The following is a 21670-nucleotide window of genomic DNA, read 5'->3' on the forward strand; positions in this document are numbered from 1 at the left end:
CCCCGTCTCTGTCACTTGCACGGCCTCCTCCTCCACCAAACCCCCCACCAACCTGGATGACTCCATGCCATCTTCCCCCGTTGGGCCCTGTGGGGTCCCAGCTGCCCCTTCTGCTGCTGAGGAGTCCAACTCTGACCTCCGCCTCTTGGACCTCCCCCCGGCAGCTGCGGCCTGGGACGTGGCACCAGACTCCTCACTCCCCGACGAGATGACAACCTTGGAGAGGAGCCGGGCCTTGCGTCTCCGGCTGGCGGTGCAATCCCTGCTGCTGTGCTCCACAGCACCTTCTCCACCCTCTTCATCAGTTGACGCTGCAGACAGGGAGAAATAAAACACAGGCATCAGGGCACTGTACACTGGACACATACACACATGACACATGAGTGGCATTTGTAAACCTCAGACATGGCATCACAGTCGCCAACACACATGTAATTTCAACTCGCACACATGAGCCATACACAGCCATATTGCAACAGCCAGCACCATCCATACACATACAACAGCATGAGCAGGCAAAGGTGAGCCAGACATCACATGCAACACAGGGAGTGCACTACACATGCACACACACCACCACACTTGCATGCATGTGTACACCTCTGCCAAATGTTGCAGTGTTCAGATTGGCATCCATGTCACATCTGCCAATCAGGCTTCCACATCCCACTGTCACATGCATCCATTTTGCATCACTGTTGCCCCCTTGTCAAATACACACACATGCACATGTACACAGTGCTGATACATGCAACTGAAACCAACATCCAGGTGTGACATCACAAACATGCCTACGTACATACACATTCATCCAAACATGTGTGCCCACACATCTGCATTTGGCATGCAAGCCTACACACACAAGCACCATCCATGTCTCACACATGAGAGACCTTGCAGGCCCTGTACACCCCCCCATACTTGGCCCCATAAAAACACATGTGCAACCTGCACACTACAGGCACACCACCACACGCACTGCTTACAATCATGATGCATGTACACTTACCGCTTGATTCCAGACGGGTCTGCCTCTCAAGGACCTGGACGTGGAGCGCTGGGGATATGCGTTCCATGACCCTCATCTCATTGTCCGACAAGTGGTCCCGGCGCCCCTTAGCATCCGCTGCCTTCAAGAGGCGCCGGGCCTTGTTGAGGGTCCTGAACCTGAAGTCCTCCCAGCGCTTCTTGACATGATGGAATAGTCGGACTGCCAACCCCTCCGCGTTGATGGCAGTCACGATGTCCGTCCAGATCCGAGTCCGTCCTTCCTTGTCGGCACGCAAACTTCCGAAGAGGGCATCATACTGCCCCAGGACTTGCTCCACCAGGACACCAACTTCGGTGGCAGTGAAGCTGGTGCCCCTCTGCCTCTCTGGCCGGGGGTTGCCAGTGGTGCCAGATGTTGCAGTGCCTGACATGACAACCCCAGAGGCAGGAGTGGGTGGGCAACTGGGTCCTGGGGCTGGTCTGTGGAGCAATGGAATCCCAGTCGGGAGTCTTCGGTTCCAGCAGGGTGGTCACAGCAACAGCACCCCTGGCTGATGTGCAGGCAGCAAATGGCAGTTCACATGGGCAGTAGGCAATCAGGCAGCAGCAGATGGCAGGTGGGAGCGTGCTCGGGGCTCTGGGGGGCAGTAATTCGGCCTTCTGGGCAGGAGCGTGGTCTTCCGTGTGCTTACGCGTGGCCAACTTGATACAGAGTGATTTGGCACGTGAAAATCTTGCACGTCTGCGTGTAATTCAAGTAAAGGGCCTTAGCGTGTAAGCGCGTCAGCACACGTACGCGAATTCATTGGCCCAAAGGCCCCCAGCGTGAAGGCGCGTCTATGACGTTACGCGCACGTGCGTTTTCCATGGCACGTAGAAAAAATAAGCACGTCAGAGTGTCATAGCGTGCAATTGGTGGAAAGGACCTCAGCACGTATGCGCGTCTGTGACGTGCGTTTGCGGGCGTTTCCCTATGACTGCACGTCAGAGTGTCAGCTCGTGTAATTGGAGGATAGGGCCTTAGCGCGTGCACGCGGAAGTGACGCTGGAAGTGTGGGCATGTTTAAAAGGTACCTGTAGAACGCCATTTCCTTGTACGTGCTTTTCGTGGAGAGCGAGTGGGTGAAATCTGTACTTCTTGTCAGTTCACACGCGATTTACTTCACGGCGTTCCAAGTTCGTACTCCCTGTTACCTCTGACAGCTTTTTCTCTTTTTGTCTTTTTCCTGGGCCTGTTTCCTCAAACAGCGTTCACTTCTTCTGTTGTCCTGTCTCCTCAGACAGCGTACAATTCTTCTTTTGGCGGGGGTGTTGCCAACGCGCACACGTGCGTATTTTTCACGTAATTTTTCCTGGCAGACGGTGTGTCGCACATGTATTTAACATCTGCGCTTGCCCCGTGTGTTGCGTACCCCTTCAGAGGTCAGTCTAGGCTGCGTGTGACACGCATTCGTTCATTTTTGTGTTTCTGGGTGCCACAGCGTAGTGCAGGTTTATTTTTCCACGCACGTGGTCTAGGAGGGGTTGCGTGCACATTATCTCCTTTTTTTGGGGTGCCTGTGCGTTGCGTGACTCGTCATCTTCCCCCAGGGGTCACATACAGCCTTGCTAGTGCACTAGGGTACACATTCCATCTAGTACCCTACCCTTTGACCCCCAATTGCCCAGGACAATAGTTTACTGCAACTCCCATACGCACAACAACATCAGTGCCATGGTTGGGAGGTGAGCATGCAGTAAGGGTGGCAAAGGTGGCTGAGCCACAAGAGGTGGCCGTGGTGGATACGGTAGGGGACTTGGCCGGGACTTGCAGGGTGCCCCTAGCCCCCCATGTGTGGGTGACCAGTCAGGGACACCCATGCCCCCCCGTGGTTGAGGGTAACGTGGCTGACACCATCCCTGCTCAGCCCTTGTTGGACCAGCCCATTGTGGCACCAGACCTGGCACAGGGTGACTCCATGGCTGACCTCCAGGTCAGCAGGTCTAGGCCACGTGTGGCGGTGCACGTTGGTGTCACCAGGCCACGTGGATCAGGGGCAGCTATGTCATCTGCTGCCCCGAGTAGGCAGGGTGGGGAGGCTGCAGGGGCAGCTGCGGCTCTATCCACCCCAGCTCTGAGTCTCCCAGCCAGGACAGTGTCGGTCCCAGTCCATCCTGCTGACGTTCCCCCTTACTACATCACACTTCAGCTAATGCCTGCACCAAGTCCCATGGTGAGTGTTCATTCCTACACTCCTAGTCCACAGTCCACCGGGGCTCCTGCCCCTAGTGTCCAGAGCGGCGTAGGACACTCAGGATCCCCACCACCTTCCAAGCGGAAGAGGAAGAATGCTCGTCCAGTACAGGATGATGACCCAGACACGGCTACACAGTCCGGCCCACCAAGGAAGCCCAGCTTCAATCAGGCCGAACTTGATGCACTTGTGGAGTATGTGTCCGCACATGACAGCGAAATGGTGATTACTGCAGGATGCAAGACCACACCTGCACAACGTAAAGCACACTGACAGACCATCGCAGACATCATAAGTGCCCTTGGATTCGTGAGGCGCACAGCTAATGATTGCTACAAGCGCTGGAATGACCTGAAGCGCAGGGCAAAGAAAAAGCTGGACTCAAGTCATGCTGCAACTCTATTGACTGGAGGTGGGTCTCCAGCAGAGGACATAGAACTAACTCAACATGAGTATGTTGCTGGGACCTACATCAAGGAGGAACAGAGCCAAGGCGTGGGAGACCTGCCAGATTACGAGGCATTGTCCGGTGAGTGCACATGCATGTGTGTGTCATCCATGTGCATGGTGTGTGTGTGAGGGCTTCTGATTGAGTGCCAGGTGAGGGTGTGTGTGCCTGAGGGGTTTGGGTCACCCATGTGCTTCATCCAATACATTCTGCGCACCAGGATTTGGGTATTGCAGTATCCCTTCTGGCAACAGTAGACATTCAGCCCAACCTCACGCCAGTTGCCCTTGAAGGGTCATCTTGCCACAACATAGTTGCGTATTATTCTGTGTTCATTCAGGCTGATTGTTTGCATTCCACCACTTTAACTAGGCATTTCTCAGTCCTATTGTCACATGTGTGACATGGCTATGGTACATGCCATCTGTGTGATGGCATGTGTCATGTATGTGTATTGGACATGCCAATCACAGGCCAATGTGTGATGGCACTGCTAGCCAGCATGCAGCAAATGTGTTGGTCTTCCATCTTGGTGTCATCAATGTGTGCCATTTGCCTCCCCTTCATACGCAGTGACGGTGCATGCATGGGAGGGTTATAGTCATGTGGGACATGTGTCAATGAAGTACTGTTTCTGTTGCTTCTCAGCCCTAATTGTGTGCCATGGTGCTAATGCCTGTTTCCATTTTTTTTCTTTCATGTCTTTGCAGGGGATGACGCACTTGATACTGCTGGGGTTGTGGAGATGGTGCAGACCCAGGAGGGGTCTCAGGCCCGACCGGGCACCAGTGAGGGACGTGGTGTGGTGGTGGGTGAGAACCCACACTTGCTGCAGACCATCATCTCAAGGGGTGTCTCTGGGTGCACCTGCCCCGAGCTCTATTCAGGTGTCGATTCGGATGATGAGACCTATGTGCGGTCGCAGGTAAGTGTTTCTGGGAGGGATTCTGTACTGTCCAACCCACCTGCACCAGGGGTAGAACCCTCAATAGGGATGTCAGTGTTGGTAGGTCCGCCTTTGGTGGTTAGGGATGCAGGGTCACACTCCGCAACATCTGATCCTGTTCCTGGGCCAGCAGATCAGAAGGGGAATGCAGTCCTGCAGCCTCAGGCAGTGCCGGCACAGCAAGGCCCAGTTCGCCTTGCCCCAGACAGGTGTGGTGCCCGCCGACGCGGTGGCCGTACGCCACCTGGCAATACCGCATGGGAGCAATCCATATACGGTATGGCAAACCAACAGGCAGCATCATCTGAGAAGATGGCTCAGGCCATGGATAGGGTGGCCACTTCCATTGTCCCTCAACAAAGGCTGATGGAACAACTACAGCAGGCAACAGACTCCATTTGCCAGTCACACAGGGAGGACATGTTGGCGTCCAACAGGAACAGGCGGGCAGCACTGGAGATTCTGCGGGAAGCCATTTCTATTGAGTCCCAGGGCCACAGGGAAGGCCTGAGGGTGGAACTCCGTCAGCTCAGGGTGACTCTTGTTGAGCTTGAGGCTTCAACTGACACGAGGCCAGAACAGCAGCTGGAGCGGCTCACACATACGCTCTCAGCTCAGATGCAGGCAACTAGGGAGGAGGTCCGGGCATCCCGTGAGTTGTTGCATGGGGACCTCCGCACGATTATCCTCCAGAACCAGACCTTCCACACCCGCATGCTTGCTGCCATGGAGGACCAGACTAGGGCTTTGCGTGGGCTGCCTCCCATAGTGCCACCACCTCCTGGTGCAGCTGCAGAGGGTGAGGAGAGCGACAGCAGCGACTCTCTCACAATAGGGTAGCAGAGCAGGCCATGATCCCATGGAGGTGTTTTTTTTCTGCAAGATCCACACAGGTGGGTTTTGGTGTGCACCCTGTCTTCGGACCTCCTCGGTGACCTCCCCCACCCCCCGTGGCCCATTCATGGCCATTTTTGATTTTTGATTTTTGATTTTTTTGACAGTGTGTTGCCTTGTGTGGCTCCCGTGGGCATACGCTGTATTGTGGCTGGGCACATGCAGGCTTGTCCTAAATTTGGGTTAGATGCTTGGGTTTGTTTGACACACACCCCTCCTGCTTCCCGTTTCAATGGGCTTGCAAAGGGTGTGCCCAAGCGACATTGACTTGCACAGTGACGTTGGACTCCCATTTGATGTGTGGGCAGTCTGTAGTCAATACTGTGTATACATTCCTAGTGCATATTGTTGTTGTATTGTACACTGCATGGTGTATTGATATGTGCCTCTGCATCCATCTCATCCTCCTAATTTGCACGTCCATTTCTCATGTCTTCACAAGGCTGTCTACTTTGGAAATGGAGTCCATGTTGTAAGCAGTGCACCTACACTTTTGCGTGGCGCTAACACTGTACAGTTGGAAGTGTTCCAAGTGTTGGCATTATCAGGTAGTGAGACTACCAATTTTTTTAATCCGTACTGTCATGTTTATGGTAGGTTGGAGGTTGTGTAGGTGATTAGTATTATTGGTAAATATTTGGTAATGTGTGTTGTTGGTCCTGCATTACTGTGAGCATTTCATGTGTGGCCAGTTTCCATTAGGGACAATGTAGTTTGTGACACTTGTGTCATGTTGTGGGGATTAATTTGTTTGCTCTCACAAAGCATGACATGCCATGGTGTGTTGTATGGCGGTGCCAGGGAGGGGTGGGGTGACATGGCACTGTTCTCATGTTGTATTTAGCAAGTGGGTATCCATTTTTGCTGCATAGAAGTGTGTCTTTTGATGACACTGCATTGGTGGTGTATGTGTAGGTAGGGATGCACACATTGTGACACTTCCAGGTGAAAAATCTCAGTCTGCTATGGTTCTGACAGTTGACTGTCCCTTAATTCATCAGAATTGTCAGATTGAGTCATCATTGATTGTCAGATGGTATGTGCCAGGGCTGTGTGCACTCCACAGGGGTGTGATTTCTATGTGAAGTAATTAGCCAAGAGCTGCGTACAGGCTGCCTCACCCCGTGCCCTTTCCCCTCCCATGTGCAGCGGGCGTGCATGTGGTTGGGGATGTGGGGGCACCACCATGTCCACAGCCAGGCCCTGGCGTGTTGCAACATTGTGCAGGACACATGCTGCCACTATGATCCTGCACACTACTGGGGGAGCGTATAACAGCTGCCCACCAGAACGGTCAAGGGAGCGAAAGCGTGACTTGAGCTCTCCAAAGGTGCGCTCCACTATGCCCCGGGTTGCAATATGGGCTGTGTTGTATCTTACCTCGGGAGGTGTGATGGGGTTCCGAATTGGCATCAACATGTGGGTGCTCCGAGGGTAGGCACTGTCCCCTGGGGAGGTGGTGATGGGGATCATTAGTGGGGTAGTGACATTACTCTGTATCTGTCATGCATGCGTGTTCTGTGGCATTTATACTCACCAAGCAGTCATGCATCGCCATGCCGCCCAGCTTCCATGTCCCGGTTTAGGGTTGACATCCTGTAAATGAAGCTGTCGTGGGTGGACCCTGGATAGTTGGCATATACTGAGGTGATGATTCCCTTGGCATCACATACTACCTGGACGTTGATGGAATGCCAATGCTTGCGGTTTCGATAGATGTGCTCAGATGCCCTGGGGGGACGTAGAGCCACATGGGTGCAATCAATGGCACCTAGCACTTTGGGGAATTGTGCCACCCTGTAGAAATCCTGGCCGACAGCCTGCCTTTCGGCAGGTGTTCTGGGCAGGTATATGTGCCTGCGGACTGATGGGCGTGCAGTGATGATGGCCAACACCTGGTGTAGGCACCGTGACTGCGTGGCCTGTGACACACACCCCACTATGGCACTTGTCCGCTGAAATGATCCGGTAGCCAAGAAGTGCAGTATTTGTATTTGTATTTGTTTATTTATAACGCGCAGACCATCAGGCCCGGGGGCATCAGGGCGCAATTTGTACAGGGTTGCAAGAAAAGAACATACAGGGAGATAAATTACAATAAAAGTATACCAATACAGCATAATAACAATCTTAATAATTAAAAATATTACACATGGTACAGTGTCCCTAGGCTCCGCAGAGGAAGTATCCCTGAGGTAGTTGGGAAGGTAGCAGACCGGAAATCGTGCAGGGGAACAGGCGGGCTGGGTAAGTAGGACAGATGTCTAACACAACTACAGTACAGTACATTGAGGACCTTCTCCAGGGGGCTCAGTGCTTGGGAGCACAGGGTGGGTGATGTGAGGTCATCCTCCCACTCACTGACCAGGTCGAGTATTATGTGAGGTGGAAACCTGTACCTCCCATACACCTGGTCATCAGGCATACCAAAAGGGCTGGTTCTGGGTGTGAAGATTCTGGCCCTGACTATCCTCCTCCTCCTCCTGCGGTATCCCACGGCCACTGCTGCTAGGAACGGTATATTCATCCTGGTGTCTGAGCTTGTTTGTTGTTTGCGCACACTTTTATCCTGCGCGGGACGTGCGCCTGCTTCATGCTGGCGTACGTGTTTCCGGATTGGACCTTTTTTTTTGGCGCGTTGTAGGCGACCGTGTAAATCTTCCCGCCCACCCCAGAAATACACGTAACACGCTCTCCCAGGCCCAGTCGCGAGTGAAAATTCCCGCCCACCCCAGGAATACATGTAACACACTCTTCCCAGGCCCAGTCGCGTGTGGAAGTTCACGCAAATCCATATTACACGTACCCTGCTGATATCGTGTGTGGAAGTTAACGCAAACCCCGTAATACACGTACCCTGCTGATATCGCGTGTGGAAGTTAACGCGAACCCCGTAATACACATACCCTGCTGATATTGCGTGTGGAAGTTAACGCGAACCCCGTAATAGACGTACCCTACTGATATCGCGTGTGGAAGTTAACGCGAACCCCGTAATACACGTACCCTGCTGATATCGCGTGTGGAAGTTCACGCGAACCCCGTAATACACGTACCCTGCTGATATCGCGTGTGGAAGTTCATGCGGACCCATAATACATGTACCCTGATGAAATTGCGTGTAAGACTACCCGTGCACCCCTGAAATACACGTACCCAGGCAAATCGCACTGCTGGGGGTGAGGGTGCAGGGAGACATGAGTGGGGGCCTGGTGGAGGGTGCCCCTGGATGCTGGGGGGTGGGGGTGCTGGGAGACATGTGTGGGGGCATGGTGGAGGGTGCCCCTGGATGCTGGGGTGTGGGGGTGCTGGGAGACATGAGTGGGGGCCTGCTGGAGGGTGCCCCTGACTGCTGGGGGGTGGGAGACATGAGTGGGGGCCTGGTGGGGGTTGCCCCTGGATGCTGGGAGGTGGGGGTGCAGGGAGACATGAGTGGGGGCTTAGTGGAGGCTGCCCCTGGATGCTGGGGGTAGAAGTGCTGGAGACATGAGTGGGGGCCTGGTGGAGGGTGCCCCTGGATGCTGGGGGGTGGGGGTGCAGGGGGACATGAGTTGGGCATGAGTGGGGCCTGGTGGAGGGTGCCCCTGGATGCTGGGGGGTGGGGGTGCCGGGAGACATGAGTGGGGGCCTGGTGGAGGGTGCCCCTGGATGCTGGGGGGTGGGGGTGCTGGGAGACATGAGTGGGGGCCTGGTGGAGGGTGCCCCTGACTGCTGGGGGGTGGGAGACATGAGTGGGGGCCTGGTGGGGGGTGCCCCTGGATGCTGGGTAGTGGGGGTGCAGGGAGACATGAGTGGGGGCCTAGTGGAGGGTGCCCCTGGATGCTGGGGGGTAGAGCTGCTGGAGACATGAGTGGGGGCCTGGTGGAGGGTGCCCCTGGATGCTGGGGGGTGGGGGTGCAGGGGGACATGAGTTGGACATGAGTGGGGCCTGGTGGAGGGTGCCCCTGGCTGCTGGGGAGTGGGGGTGCAGGGGGACATGAGTTGGACATGAGTGGGGGCCTGGTAGAGGGTGCCCCTGGATGCTGGGGGTTGGGGGTGCAGGGAGACGTAAGTGCGGGCCCGGTGGAGGGTGCCCCTGGATGCTGGGGGTTGGGGGTGCTTGGAGACATGAGTGGGGGCCTGGTGGAGGGTGCCCCTGGATGCTGGGGGGTGGGGGTGCTGGGAGACATGAGTGGGGGCCTGGTGGAGGGTGCCCCTGGATGCGGGGGGTGGGGGTGCTGGGAGACATGAGTGGGGGCCTGGTGGAGGGTGCACCTGGATGCTGGGGGGTGGGGGTGCAGGGGGACATGAGTTGGACATGATTGGGTCCTGGTGGAGGGTGCTCCTGGATGCTGGGGGGTGGGGGTGCAGGGGGACATGAGTTGGACATGAGTGGGGCCTGGTGGAGGGTGCCCCTGACTGCTGGGGGGTGGGGGTGCAGGGGGACATGAGTTGGACATGAGTGGGGGCCTGGTGGAGGGTGCCCCTGGATGCTGGGGAGGTGCAGGGAGACATGAGTGGGGGCCTGGTGGAGGGTGCCCTGGATGCTGGGGGGTGGGGGTGCTGGGAGACATGAGTGGGGCCTGGTGGAGGGTGCCCCTGACTGCTGGGGGGTGGGGGTGCAGGGGGACATGAGTTGGACATGAGTGGGGGCCTGGTGGAGGGTGCCCCTGGATGCTGGGAGGTGGGGGTGCAGGGAGACATGAGTGGGGGCCTGGTGGAGGGTGCCCCTGGATGCTGGGAGGTGGGGGTGCTGGGAGACATGAGTGGGGGCCTGGTGGAGGGTGCCCCTGGATGCCGGGGGGTGGGGGTGCTGGGAGACATGAGTGGGGGCCTGGTGGATGGTGCCCCTGACTGCTGGGATGTGGGGGTGCAGGGGGACATGAGTTGGACATGAGTGGGGCCTGGTGGAGGGTGCCCCTGACTGCTGGGGGTGGGGGTGCAGGGGGAAATGAGTTGGACGTGAGTGGGGCCTGGTGGAGGGTGCCCCTGACAGCAGGGGGGTGGGGGTGCTGGGAGACATGAGTGGGGGCCTGGTGGAGGGTGCCCCTGGATGCTGGGGGGTGGGGGTGCTGGGAGACATGCATTGGTGGGCAGTAGTGCAAGGTGACATGTGGGTTGGCTGGGGGGCATGGCCAAGGTGGATGGGCTGCCTGCGGGACATGTGCAGGGGTGCAGGGTAGTCCCCTGTGGTGTGGGCCGCCTGCAGGGGCCGTGGAGGGTGTTGAGGGAACAGCTGGGAGGACCCACATGGCCAATTCACGTGTAGGACTCCCCGGCACCCTCGAAATACACGTAGGCTGCTGGATTCGCATGTGGAATTTGCCACGCACCCGGAGTACACGTACCCTGCTGGAATCGCATGTGGAACTTCACGCGCACACCGAAATACACATACCCTGCAAATTTGCGTGTAAAACTTCCCGCGCATCTTGGAATACATGTACCCTTCTGAAATCGTGCGTGAAACTTCACGCGCACCCCGAAATACACGTACGACAGACAATCGCGTGCGGAACTTCCCGCGCACCCCGAAATACACATACCCAGGCCAATTGCGTGTGGAACTTCCTGCGCACCCCGAAATACACGCACACGCTATTTTTCACACAGCGGGTGTCCTTGTTTGTCGGTACACCTTTGCACCTCATTTGTCGTAGCGGGCCACAGTATGGATCATTCATCATAGCTGTATATAGGTGCTTTTTGTAAGTGCACATTTTGGCGCACATTTATTTCAGGCGCAGGGACGCTACCGCCTGCTTTCTTGTGGCGGACTTGTTTGGCCCTGTGCGCGTCTTTGACCGTGCGCTGGTTTGCCCTATTCGATTCCATGAATACGAGTTGTAGGCGAGCGTGTGGGCGTTCTGCGCACTTGCCTCCTGTACTTCCCCCGTGATGCCCATATTTTCACGCGTTGTTCCCCATTCCGAGTGTTACGCCCCGTGTTCCGCCTACTTTTGTAATGTGCGCCGCGCTATGTGCGATTTCGCTGTGGCCATGGCGCACAACGTTGGATGACCTGTGCGCCGGCGTGCGCCGCGCACTTTTTCAGCGCACATCCAATATTTTTCTCGCGCACGGACTTCCATGAATCGATGTGCGCTGGGATTCGCACATTTTGGCACCTCTGCGCCGGAATTTTCGGCGCACATTAATTCCATGAATCAGCCTGATTATTGTTTTTGGAGATCTGCTTCAATTAACACCAGTAAAAGGTGAGCCTATTTTTAAAACATTAGGATACAAACTCTGCCGTAAAACTGTTGGCAGCATTGGAAATGTCAACCTTTGGCACCATTTCCAATGCAGAGAATTAACAGAAAACATGCAGCAATCTGCAGATCTCACTTATGCCAACATTTTAAAAAGTATCAGAGTTGGTATACTTTCTAAAGAAGCAGAAGCAATATTGAAAACCCGGCACATTAATGCACTTTATGGCGATAATCCATGTGCTACAGATGTTATGGAACAATTAGCCCACAAAAATGTCAATTGTATGGCCTTAATGCCAACTCTTGCAAGCTGTTTCAAATTCAATGAAATCATGCTAAGTAAAGAAATGCAACCAATCATGGAAATTAGCGCCACAGACAAACTAGATGTACATGGTATGACACTACCCATGTGTGACCAAGCCACAACAAGACTAAATCAATCTCAAACACAGCAGGCTTAGAAAAGATATTAAAATTATCCTTAAATTGCAGAGTAATGTTTAAACGTAACCTTGACATGGACCAAGGACTAGTTAATGGAGCACTGGGTACAGTTGTTGGCTTTCAAACATACCCACGCGACAACAAAATTCAGTTTGTCAATATACTCTTTGACAAACTTTCGGAAGTAAAGAGGATAGGAGGCTCAACAGCTAGATTCCTTCTCTTCAAAGATATGTATGTATGCAGAGAACAATTTTCTCTAACTCTTGCATACGCAGTCACAATTCCTAAATCACAAGGTCTTACCTTAGACAAAGCAATGATAGATATTGGTAACATAGTCTTTAAAGAAGGCATGAGCTATGTAGCACTATCATGCTTACGTACACTTGACGGTCTATTTCTAATCAACTTTGATGCAAGTAAAATAGACGCTGATATTCCTTGCATTTTAGAATACAATAGACTTTGCTCACTATACACCCCCCACCTAAACACATATTCTGTTCCACAAAAAGTAAAACGTTATAAAAGAAAAATAAATCAAACAGAAATGCAACAGGATATCACTGCAAATCCTCCAAAGAGAGTAAAAGAAACTAATACTTCATCAAGAACCACAAGCAAAAAAGAATCAATTAGGGAAAGTAAACCAGGTACTTCTTTAAAGAAGGAAGACAAACTCCAAAAAAAGCAGTTAGATACAGAACTACCTGGACCATTTAAATTCTCAACTATAGTTGGTGTAAGTTGCTACGCAAATGTAGCAATGAGTATTCTATTTCAATTACCACCAATTGTTGACAACATTTACTTACACAGTACAGACCCATTGTTTTTGCAAATGTTAGTACTTCACAGAAATGCAGCAAACAATCCTGACAATACGTATAGTGTTTAAGGAATAAGACAACTATTGGAATACTGTGCTGGAATGGTGAAATTCACAATAAACTCACAGGAAGATCCACAAGAATTTCTAATGTACTTACAACAAGTACTGGAAAACAAAAACATACCTATATCATACATGTGGAAACATACACGCACTCTCTGCAACAATGTGACACAAGAAGAAATCCCCAATGAACGCTTCATATATATATCAATACCAAATTGTGAATCCATTCCATTTCAGCGACTTGTACAAAATGCAAACCATGGTAGATTATGCTCTACCTGCAATTCAGATAATCGCTCCACGTTAGTAATACAAACACATAGTAAATACATAATACTAATGCTTCTATGTTACAATGCAGATGGTACCAAAAACAACTGCAAGCTGACTGGATTCACACATGGTCAAATATCACTTGGTAAGAAAACCTTAACAACAATAGGTATAAACTACCACGCAGGAGCCACAACCAATTCAGGGCACTACACTGCATATATAAAAAAGAAATGTGGATGGTGTGAATGTAATGATAGTACCATTACTCTAAAGCAGAGATTACCAGGAAATCTTACAAACGCTTATTTGATGTTCTTAAAACCAAAATTTGATAACTAAACTGTATTGAAACCCTAGGTAAACTTGTGGTAAAAAAATATAAACTGTTAGAATACTCCAAAAGCTATCTAACTGCTCAAAGATTCTACAACAACTAATCAGATAAATGAATACCACTAAATTAGACCAGAAAATACAGTTAGAATACGCCAATTGGTATCTAACTGTCCCAAAATTTAACAATATGCAAATAGATAAATCAATACCACTAAAATATATCAAAAAATAGACAGAATACGCCAATTGGTATCTAACTGCTCCAAAATTTTATAATATCAAAAAATAAAATAATCTGTTACTGCTCCAAAAAAATACAACAAGCCAAAGTATAAAGCATTAGCCAGAAACAACAAGTGAACACTGAAAACAAACAAACAAACAAATAAACTGTAGCATAACAGAAAAAGTTTTTTTTTAATCCAACATGGGTTTTTTTTCTCCCACAGACCCAATGATTTTAGCAACAAATAAAGAAACTGAGCAAATTGCACAGTACTCTGATTTGTAATCTACTAAATATGAGGGTCCACAAAAAAAAAAAAGTATATTGATTATACAATGTAATAAGTCATTAAAAAATACTAATACTAACATGCTATTTTCTTTTATCACAGAAATTAACAAGAAATACATGTACTCCGGTTACTAGACCAAACAGTAAGTATACAATAATAAGGAGAACCATAGCAGCATATCACATCCATAATATCTAATACCTTTGTTCCTTATACATTTGTTTTTCACCCAAAGTTATAAGCAAATATGAATGTGATATGCTGCGGTGGTTGTTGCCAGGGCATAGAGTCTTGGGTGCATGGGTTCCAAGACTCTATGCCCTGGCAACAACCACCGCAGCATATTGCCAGGGCATAGAGTCTTGGGTGCATGGCCAAATGGCCATGCACCCAAGACTCTATGCCCTGGCAACAACCACCGCAGCATATCACATCCATAGAGTCAAACATTTCAACTATGGTCTATGGAAACTTTTAATGTCCGCAGACATTATGAGTGTTCTTAGAACACTTTCAACTTGCCAGCAAACAATACGGACAGCGTTTTCAGGTCACCCCCTACGAACATTTCAGAACAATGCGGTAGTTCTTAGAACACTTTCAACTTGGCAACGAACAATACGGACAGTGTCCTCAGAACACCCCCATTTAGTTTATTTGCGAACATTTCAGGACACCATGAGTGTTCTAAGAACACATTCAACTTGACAGAGAACAATACGAACAGCATCTTCAGGACACCCCCTACAAACATTTCAGAACAACGCGAGAGTTCTTAGAACACATTCAACTTGACAGAGAACAATACGGACAGCGTCCTCAGGACACCCCCATTTTTTTTATTTGCGAACATTTCAGGACACTGCGAGTGTTCTTAGAACACATTCAACTTGCCAGCGAACAATACGGACTATGCCTTCAGGACACCCCCTACGAACATTCCCCGGACACCGTAAGTGTTCTTAGAAGCGTCTTCAGAACACCACCATCTTGTTTATTTGCGAACATTTCAGGACACCGCAAGTGTTCTTAGAACACATTCAACTTGACAACTAACAATACGGACAGTGTCCTCAAAACACCCCCATTTCGTTTATTTGCGAACATTTCAGGACACCATGAGTGTTCTAAGAACACATTCAACTTGACAGAGAACAATACGAACAGCATCTTCAGGACACCCTCTACGAACATTTCAGAACAACGCGAGAGTTCTTAGAACACATTCAACTTGACAGAGAACAATACGGACAGCGTCCTCAGGACACCTCCATTTTGTTTATTTGCGAACATTTCAGAACACTGCGAGTGTTCTTAGAACACATTCAACTTGCCAGCGAACAATACGGACTACGCCTTCAGGACACCCCCTACGAACATTCAAGGACACCGCAAGTGTTCTTAGAAACGTCTTCAGAACACCCCCTTTTTGTTTATTTCCGAACATTTCAGGACAACGCGAGTGTTCTTAGAACACATTCAACTTGACAGAGAACAATACAGACAGTGTCCTCAGGACACCCCCTAGGAACATTCCCCGGACACCGCGAGTGTTCTTAGAAGCGTCTTCAGAACACCACCATCTTGTTTATTTGCAAACATTTCAGGACACCGCGAGTGTTCTTAGAACACATTCAACTTGACAGAGAACAATACGGACAGCGTCCTCAGGACACCCCCATTTTGTTTATTTGCGAACATTTCAGGACACCGTGAGTGTTCTTAGAACACATTCAACATGTCAGCCACAAACCCCATCATATTTGCGAACATTTCAGGACACAGCGAGTGTTCGACAACGTCTTCAGAACACCCCCATTTTGTGTATTTGCGAACGTTTCAGGACACCGCGAGTGTTCTTAGAACATATTCAACTTGACAACGAAAAATAAGGACAGCGTCCTCAGGACACCCCCATTTTGTTTATTTGCGAACATTTCAGGACACTGCGAGTGTTCTTAGAACAGTTTCAGTTTGCTTGCGAACAAAACGGACACATATTGAGTCCTCAGAACACCCCCCATTCAGTTTATTTAGATCATTTCAGAACACTCGTGATGTCCGCAGACAAATCGAACACAAAAACAACATCTAACACATAAAAAAACACAACTTTCTTCCTATCTCATACACTCCTACCCTCCCCAAACACTCCTACACACCAACACACTCTAGTAAATACAAATTTTGAACAAAGTTTCACCGCGCTGTCCACCGACGACCGCGAATCCAAGATGGCGGGCGCTACCGAAAATCTGATGCGCTTCACGCTCCACGCCGTCCAATCAGCGAACACATTGCATGTCCGCGAACATCACGCAAGCCGATTGGCCAATCAGGACACTGTCCGCGGAGCGAACAGGGAAGTGTGTCCGCGGACCGAACACAGATATCACTAATTCTTTTTTACCTACTTTTTGGTCATTTTAAAAAAACTACTCGATGGATTTTCACCAAATTTGCAAAAGCACGCTTTCGGGACCAAGCCGCTGCTCCTGGTCCAAATTTGGTGAACATTTGTCCAGCGGTTTGGGAGCAAAATGTTTTGCCCATTCAGTCTATGGGAAAAAAAAAAGCTTTGGGACCCCCCTATAACTTTGCCCCCCCTGGACGAAACCTCACCAAACATGGCAAATAAATTCAGAGTGACCCAAATACTTTTTTTGCAAAGTTTGGTGAGGATTCGTCCAGGGAGAGCGAAGTTATAAGCCGCTCAATAAGTGCTCTTCCTATGGAAACAGCAACTTAACCATATCTACATGGCCACTACCGTGGCCATTTAATATATATATACTTGTTAAAGGGACGTTATGGTTCCAAGTAAAACGAAAACCTCTGAAATTCGACAGTTATGGAAAGCTAAGCAACCATAACTCACGCCACCACTGTGCACTGCTAAGACATAACACCCAGGACATCACTGATGACATCACATGTGCATTTACTTTTCATGAAAAGTCTGTACAAGGGATTCTTATTATAATTTTGACAAAAAGTGTCAAGGATCATTGGAATAAATATCATGAGCTAATTAGTGCATTAAGCAATGCATTTATATAAATAGCATTCTATTATGAAGTTCTATCCAGTATACTAAACTACTCATGCAGAAACATAGGCATTGTGTGCAGCATACATGATGAAGGTGCAGTATTCATAATCTTGCCATGTTGAATAGTGAAATGATAACTGCTTTCTTATTAGAGTTTTTTTATTGAATTTCCTAGGTTTTTAGTAGAGAAACTTAACCATAATGTCCCTTTATCAAATTTTATTTTACTGAATATACATATTCATAGTGTAAATTTAATAGATGTTTACTAGGATTCCCTAACTTTATATACATGTAACATAGAACATACTGAACCCCCTGCTAGTGATTTGATGTCCGCAGACTGTGTGTATGTTCGCGGACAGACGCGGATAACATCAACACTGCCCAAAAACTCAGGGGGTATCTTAAATTGTTCTATCATGCCATATGAATACTGCACACGTTCAAAAAGCAGCACACAAACACATTATATGTAATAATATATAAGAAGTGGAACCTATATATCTAACACACCAACCATCCATTTAAATACCATATGTACTAAAATACCAAAACAAAAAGATATGCTTCCAACATAATTACTTCACAGAAACTAGGAGCAACAGCAGACCTACAGAACAGTAAGAACACAATTTACCAGAAGCTAGTAAGTGAACTTCATTTTTCTTATATATTTCTAAACTTTCTGTATTAGATACAATAATCATAATATATATATTTTTTTACACAGAAATGTCCAGTACTTTAGAATGGCTTGAGGAGAATTTCCCACGTGAGGAAATGTCTGAAGATAATGATACTAATGGTAGACACTTCTCTATATAACCAAATTAAGAAGTATTACTTCATGTGCACTTAACATATATATTTCTTTTTAACAGACCATACAAACATTGAAACTAATACATCAAAAGAGACATTAGAAAATACTCTGCAGCGCATGGAACAAAAAATAGACATGCTTATGGAAAATTTCAATCTTTTGAAACATTTTGTGGCTGACCACATAAAAGAAAAAAATAAATATCATTGTCCCACATGCACCTGTTCCCCTTCTCCATGTCCCAGTCAACTATCCCCAAACCCTGCCCACCAAGAAAAACGTTATGATGAGACTTCATCCCTTCATCTCCTCCTATCCATCCTCTCGAAAACCCCAATTCCCCTGTGTTTGTGTCAGTTTCTGCTTCCCCCTCTCTTTCATAGATTTTACATCTATATATAATTAAAAAAAAAAAATATGTGTGTTTTAATTCAGTCCTTTGTGTCTTATTTTTTAAAAAAAAGGCAGTTAAAATGTCCGCTGACAGGATGGGTGTCCTGGATGTGCATAATTATCCAAAATGGGGGTGTCCTAAGGAAGCTATACCTGTCCGTACTGTCCGCAGGCAAGATGAAACTGTTCTAAGAACACACGCGGTGTCCGGAATGTCCGTAATTAAACAAAATGGAGGTGTCCTAAGGACATTATACCTGTCCGTGCTGTACGCAAGCAAAACAAAACTGTTCTTAGAACACATTCGGTGTCCAGGATGTCCGTAATTAACCAAAATGGAGGTGTCCTAAGGACACAATTCCTGTCTGTACTGTCTGCAGGCAAGTTGAAACTGTTCTCAGAACACACGCAGTGTCCGGAATGTCCATAAATATACAAAATGGAGGTGTCCTGAGGACACTATACCTGTCCGTAATGTCCGCAGGCAAGGGGAAACTGTTCTAAGAACACACACAGTGTCCGGGATGTCTGTAATTAAACAAAATGGAAGTGTCCTAAGGACACTATTTCTGTCCGTACTGTTCGCAGGCAAGGTGAAACTGTTCTAAATACATATGCGGTGTCCGCGATGTCCGTAATGAAACAAAATGGAGGTGTCCTAAGGACACTATAACTGTCCGTAATGTCCACAGGCAAGGTGAAACTGTTCTAAGAACACACACGTTGTCCGGATGTCCGTAATGAAACAAAATGGAGGTGTCCTAAGGACACTATACTTGTACGTACTGTACGCAAGCAAAATAAAACTGTTCGTAGAACACGCACGGTTTCTGGGATGTCTGCAATTAATCCAAAATGAAGGTGTCCTAAGGACACTATACCTGTCCGTACTAACTATAGAACATCTACGCGAATGCGCACCACACCCATAAGTCCTACGAACATCACGCCTGTCCGTAACTGTCCGTCTCACTTGTGTCGCACTTTTAATTACTTTCAGGACCCAAACACTGTCTGTAGAACACCAGCCCGCACGCGCAGAGCCGTTCCTGTCCATTTGGTGTCCTGTGGACGCCTGTTCCCTTCGCGGACTAGTTCGCAACGTCATCATGTGACCGCACCCACGATGAGCGTGTGTCCTGAATTGCGGACAGTGTCCAGGTCCCCGAACATTTTAAAAGTTCTTTTTCAGACAATCCAATGTATTTTATAGTAAAAAATTTGTCATAGCACTTTTTGGAACTTTTTGAGCCTTTTCTGGGTGTTCTCTCTGTCCGCCGACAGCGCGGGTGTCCGCGAAGCGCGCACCCGCACCCCTATAAAAGACCACACCCCAGAGCTCATCCTCATTGTGCTTCTGGCTATCTGACAGAACATTGTCTACTTTGACTGCTAATCTTCCAGATTTTGCTGCTCTTGCTGCTTTCCATCAGACCTGAAGGCATCAATACTTGCTGCTCCAGCTGGTGCTACATCTGTCTCAGCACCACCCCACCCCCTCCACCACCACTACCTTCCCAAGGGCCCGAAGAGGGGAACAGGTGTGAGGATGTAGAGGAGGAGGATGAAGAGGATGACGAGGATGAGGTAGTGGAAGTCCCTGTCATGATGCCTACCCCCGGGGATCCAGAGCAAGTCCAGCAACCCCGGAAGCAGGCATCAAGTTATTCCCAGCAAGCCCAACAACCCCTGCTAGGGGCTATTTGGGTGCAGTCCTGGCGTCTATGGCGCCAGGCTCATATGGAGAGTCAGTCCTGGTGCCATAGGCGCCAGGCTCATAGATTAAAACTTACCTGATGCAGACCATGCTGCAAAACTTACCTGATGCAGACCATGCTGCAAGAGCTCCAAGCCAAAAGAGGCTTGGAAGGGACTACTTTAACTAGGGACTATTTTTTTACTCGGGTGGGGTCAAGGAGGAATACTTACCTGGGACTACATTCGAGGCTATTTAAACCACGCCCGAAGAGCAGCACACGCTTCGCGTTATTCTGCATCCAGCAGCGTAACGCTCACCGTGCCTGCAAGTCTACATCCAGTCTTCTGCCACGCCTGCCTCGAGTCTGGAGCTCCTAGAAAGAGGGAGAAAGAAGGAGAAAAGGTTAGAACAAGAGCAATACCTTTAATCCTTACCTGAATTCCCGATCCACCGCGCCTTTGAGCTGGAAGAAAGAAGTTATTTTATGCGCATCGCCTCGCCTGCTGCAATGCCGCGCTGAACTCACTAGCCTTCGCAGCATCTTTGCTATCCACTGCATCCTTCTGCATGTTCCCGTCGCACTCCGGCACCTAAGGGGAACAGAAGAACAGCAAGGTGAGTCAAGGGAATAAACAGAGGCAATATTAATTACCCCCCATAGACTTACCTGATTTTACCGCCGGGGGTACTATTCCTCTTCACGGGTCGGCGCAGCCTCCACCACATCTACGCCGCACCCCGGGCCCTAAGGGGAACAAAAGGACAGCAAGGTGAAACAAGGGGACAAACAAGGGGAATCTTTCTCACCACAATAGACTTACCTAATCTTACCGCCGGAGGCATTATTCCCCGAGACTTCATAATTTCTCTCAGCACCTGAATAAGGGAGAAAGCAACATGTTACATGCTGACATTATTTTATCGAACTGTATTGGATAATACAAATCCTTACCTGAATGTTACTGGTTGCCACGAGGAACTCTTCACTAGGGTCAAGCTGCAACCTGCAAGGAATCAGACAAGAGTGAAAGTCAGACATTTGAGCTCTTACGAACGATATACTTACGGCATCTCGCCGGAAATCTCAGAGTCAATATTGTTCTGGAACTCACCAATTCCTTCGAACCAGTGAAGCAACTGGTTATCTACGCGCCCCTGCGCTCAAAGCAGGATGGAGAGCTCATCTTTCCAAACCATCAGGTGAGACCATAAGAGGGGACATTAAAGGTGATCAGTGGGGAGAACAGCAGGGGTGATGTTAACACTCAACTCCACGGGTGGTTCATTCCCTTTCTCCATTTGCAGAAGAATACTCCTACGGGCCAAGCAAACAAAGCTAGGTGGGCCAGTCCAGTCTGTCATCTCGGCACTATGTGTCACATTGGTGGAGACCACAGCTGTCCAGTTCAGATCGACGTCCCTGTTGGAGCCAGGTGAGCGTAACAGTCCCTACTACCAGCACTCGCCGTGAGTCTTGGGTGTGGCAGTTGTTTACCATTCATTGTGACGTACC

The sequence above is a fragment of the Ambystoma mexicanum genome, chromosome 6q (genome assembly GCF_040938575.1).
Source record: "Ambystoma mexicanum isolate Mex_15411 chromosome 6q, UKY_AmexF1_1, whole genome shotgun sequence".
Classification (NCBI taxonomy): domain Eukaryota; kingdom Metazoa; phylum Chordata; class Amphibia; order Caudata; family Ambystomatidae; genus Ambystoma; species Ambystoma mexicanum.